Source organism: Meleagris gallopavo, chromosome 5 (assembly GCF_000146605.3).
Source record: "Meleagris gallopavo isolate NT-WF06-2002-E0010 breed Aviagen turkey brand Nicholas breeding stock chromosome 5, Turkey_5.1, whole genome shotgun sequence".
Classification (NCBI taxonomy): domain Eukaryota; kingdom Metazoa; phylum Chordata; class Aves; order Galliformes; family Phasianidae; genus Meleagris; species Meleagris gallopavo.
The window spans coordinates 58,482,351-58,487,128 of NC_015015.2; positions in this window are offsets into that span (position 1 = coordinate 58,482,351).

The following is a 4,778-nucleotide window of genomic DNA, read 5'->3' on the forward strand; positions in this document are numbered from 1 at the left end:
AAAGACGACTGAGAGGGGACCTGATCCAGGTTTATAAATATCTGAGGTGTGGCGGCCATAGCGGTGAGGCCAGTCTCTTTTCAGTGGTACGTGGAGACAGGACGAGGGGAAACGGACATAAGCTGCAGCACAGGAAGTTTTGCACGAATGTGCGTAAGAACTTCTTCACGGTGAGGTGACAGAGCACTGGAACAGGCTGCCCAGGGAGGTTGTGGAGTCTCCTTCTCTGGAGATATTCAAGTCTCGCCTGGACGCCTACCTGTGCGACCTGGTGTAGGGAACCTGCTTTGGCAGGGGGTTGGTCTCGATGATCTCTAGAGGTCCCTTCCAACCCCTACAATTCTGTGATTCTGTGATTTTGTGAAATTAATTTAGATTACTGATAAGCACTCGCAGCAAAATTCTTTGTATTTGAAAGCAAAGTGTAACTTGGTGGACATCAGCTCCCTCAGAAATGGGAGCTTCTACGTGCAAAGTGACATCAGTGCCCAGGACATGTGATAGGGCCTCTTTGGCATCACACATGCTGCAGCTCTGGATTAACAGGAGCAAAACCAAGAGCTGCACCTGAACACACCTCTGTGCAAATCTTCCTACGCCCTTGGTTTGCTCTGTGGCCAAGGAGAAGCAACGCCTTTCTCCGGTTTCCTGTGGAGGTGTTGTGCAGCAGCAGAACAAGCAGAGCAGACAGCTTCTGTCACCCCAGGTGGACACAGACAGGGCCGGGTGTCTGCATCCCTGCTCTGCTCTGCTCTGCGCAGCACCCAGCGCTCCGCAGCCGGGGGCTCTGATGGACACGGCCGCTTGCTCCCGTCAGAGCTGTGCAGCAGGTCAGACATATCCTGACAAGGCAGGTTATTGTCACCATCCTGCCCTTCATCAGCAGCTCCGTGTTAGCAGCAATCTGTCAGTTCTGAGGAATTTCAAACGGAGCAGGAAGGCAGTGTCAGAGCTCCGGAGGGAGAAGCAGCAAGGTCACCATGTGCGCCCAGCCTGCCCTACAGAGCGGTTCCGTGCACCTCCTACAAACAGTCTGTGTGTGCCCCAAGTGCTGGCCAGGTGTGTGCTCCAAACACTCGCTGTCTGTTACTTTTTGGTCTTTATCTTCATGGCCAACTATGTTAACCTGGATTTTCTACTTAAGTACAAATGTCCTTTCACGTGGTTCCTGCTAGACATGGGGTTACAGTCTGTACGCACCGTGGCAAGCTGCAGAATGTCTATAGACACTCTGTCGTGTCTAAGTTAGATATTAGGAGGAAGTTCTTCACCCTGCCCAGGGCCCCATCCAACCTGGCCTTGAACACCTCCAGGGATGGACGGGGCATCCACAGCCTCTCTGGGCAGCTGTTCCAGCACCTCACCACTCTCACAGCAAACAACTTCCCCCTCACATCCAACCTCAATCTGATGTTTAGAACACAAAGCGGCACCCAGTGAAGCCAAACTCACCTTGTAATTGGTCTAAAACCTCAGAAGAATGTCCTAATCCCACTTCACCACCTCTCCCCTCAAGCTCTCCGTTGATCCATAGGTAGATTTTTGGGTAATTGTAGGGATTCAGTACAGAAAACCTGGAGATTAAGGAGGATATTTTCCATCTCTTTGTCCCTGTAAAGCAGACTTTCTTGCAGAACTAGTGAGTGGTTCTACCTGTCCAGGTTCTCATCTGTGTCCGCAGCTGGTGAGCGTATGCTTGGCAGCTATGGATAAGTTTACATGATAAGTATGAGTATTAACTTTGGGAGGATTTTAATGATTTGGATGACAAATATTCAAAAAACAAATCTTTGAGTATTTAAAGAAATAGAGCTATTCCAGATTTAAGGCATTATTCAAAATTTCCTTTCTATATGTATTCAAAATGGAACTCTTTGATTCCTCCCTGAAGTACTTAATAGGGATTGTCATGGTGGATAACCTGCTTTTTCTCCAAGAGACTGAAATGCAAACATTAGGTTGTATAGCCTATTTTTACTTACTGAAAGAAATTGAATAAGAAAAACTGTTGGCTTTTTTGCTGTTGTTGTTTTTCCAGGCTTCTGCAAAGGAGGGAAATCCAAGCAAGAAAAATGTTTGGAGCCCATGGGCTCTGGGTAATGTTTGTTTCTTAGAGCATTCTGTTTGCAGATGCAATTATAATGGAAAAATGTAGCTTTTCCAGAGACCAATTTTATGTGTAACAAAACTTTGATCTATGATTTCTGTTGCCTGTTCACGAGGGAAAAAATAGGAAATATTGCAGAGGGAGTCGAGGGGAAAAGGAGAAAAAAATCAATATTAGTAACATAAAGCAGAAATATACTTAAAATGTGTCTGCAGCACACTGTTCTCAGCGTTAAGCTCTGCAAATGGCACATCTTTGGATGCAAAGAGGAGCTGATGGTAAACAGTGATTCTATTAAACAGATGATAATGCAGAAATCTGCATTGCACATAGAGCTGAATTTCCCAATGACTCAGGAAAAGGAGGTGAAAGTTAGAAAGGAAAAATTAAAATTCTCATGGGAAAAAGGGAACATATCTCCATTATTTTGAAGTGTGATTTTTGCTGCTCAGTACTGTGAAGCATTTGGCATTGACCAAAGAGGTGCAAATCCCATCCTGGGTAAGAGACCATGGCTAAGCCAGCATGGGGCTTGATATTGATGACAACAACTGAAGATATTTCACTTTGGGAAAGCTGAAAACATGATGCATGTGCATTTTAAGTGAACTCTGAGAAGCTCCATAGGGACATCCTCTCACTGACCTGCTTTCCAGCCTGCTCCCAGCACAGAGACGTTTGGGAAGATGTATGTGAAGCTGATCTAAGGTACATCTACTGTAATGTAATTCTGATTCTCCTTTTTACTCTAGCTTTTATTTTCTATACTTTCTTCTTATCTGTTTACGAGGGTGGATGGTGATAGGACAAGGGGAATGGTTTTAAAGTGAGACAGGGGAGGTTTAGGTTGGATATGAGGAGGAAGTTTTTCACTCAGAGGATGGTGAGGCACTGGAACAGGTTGCCCAAGGAGGCTGTGGATGCCCCATCCCTGCAGGCATTCAAGGCCAGGCTGGATGTGGCTCTGGGCAGCCTGGGCTGCTGGTTGGCGACCTGCACACAGCAGGGGGTTGGAACTGGATGAGCACTGTGGGCCTTTGCAACCCAGGCCGTTCTATCATTCTCATCATTCTTCTCACAAAGAGGTGCCTGTTTTGTCTGCTAGGCAATTGGTTAATACCTTATTCAAATCAGAAGCTATTTTTTTGTTGCTGTTAATGTTGTTTGCAATGTATGCACTAATTCAGATATTAACACCTGGGCAAATACTGTTTTCATTTTGTTGTAGAGGAAACCTACAAAGTAAGGACTAAGATACTGCTTTGCAATAATTTTTCAGAATTTGTGATTATATATATGTATTTTTATCACCAAAAAGCAGTTTTCACATAAGAAGTGGTAAAAAAAAAACCACCCACAACCCAACAAACTTGTTTTGATCTGTTCTCATTTGTTTCTGCTCTCATTAATATCCAACCCACACTTCTGTGGTGCCAACAGTGCTTCTCTTCAGCACTTCATTCCCCTGCTCCAAGAGTCTTGGAGAAGCCATTCTTATCAACATCTCAGCACCATTCATATAACTCTATCTATGAATGTATGTATGCACACACACAAGAAGCCCCAACGATCTACAAGAATATGTGTTCCTGTGATTTGCTTGTGGTGTCTGTGCCAGCTCAGGACTCGATATGGTTTGGTAGAAGAACACTTGAAATCAAAGCTCCTCAACTCAATGAGGGTTACTTTTATGTCTACAGTAAGTATACAGCATACTTTCTATTTCTATATAGGCTCCTGATGAGCTGGAAGAAAATACACAGGCATAACTTTGGTTGGGTTGGAGCTTCACGATCCTCGAGGTTCCTCCCAACCCAAGCCATTCTATGATTCTATGAGAACTTTCTCTTTTGAAAATAATTTATAGCATTAATTGTATGTTGTCAGAGCTGATGATATCCTTCCTTCTGCATCACCAGAACTGCAGCCAGCTTCAAACACTCATGGCTGACACCTGGGAAACACGACAAACATAAAAAGAAATATTTAATAAAAAAAAAAGCTTTAATTGAAAATGTGACCCTGCCACTGAAAAGGAGCCCATCTGTAACAAACGCTTGTGATTGCTGCCAGTGCAAATCTGCCTCCAGAAAGGTCTTCAGAGCTTAGGAAACTCTAACAAACTATTCCTCACTCCTCACCTTTGTTGGCTTTACATGTGGTAATGCTTTAGAAATTGATTTAGCTGAATTTGTATTTGGAGTGATAAGATCCTCAGTGTCAGCTGTGTGTCACCCTGCAGGCATGGAGACTTGCTGGCTGTGTTCAAGGCTGCTGTGTCCCAGCTAAGGCACAGTTCGTGCGAGAGAACATCCTTCTCATCCTTCGCAGGGAGGTGGCTGGAAGGCTTTGTTGCAGTTGGCTCCACTTGTGCAGATCTGTGTGGTCCCTGAGCACATGCGTGTACACCTGGACTGAGGATGTTTTCAGCTGTAGTAAAATTTTCCTTGCAAACTATTGTTTGTGCAGAAAGGAGTGGTTGTTGGGGAAAACAAGAAGAGAGGGTAGGGAAGTCAGGGTGGTTGACCATCGAGCAGAGCATGAAGGGAAACCTCCTGTTTCACCATCTGCTTTCCAAATCCCCTAGTTGCACGAGGAGTCTTTAATGATCTGAGCCCCTGCCCAGAGGATCCTCGTGGCTGTTAGGACCCTGCCATGAGAACAGTGCCTC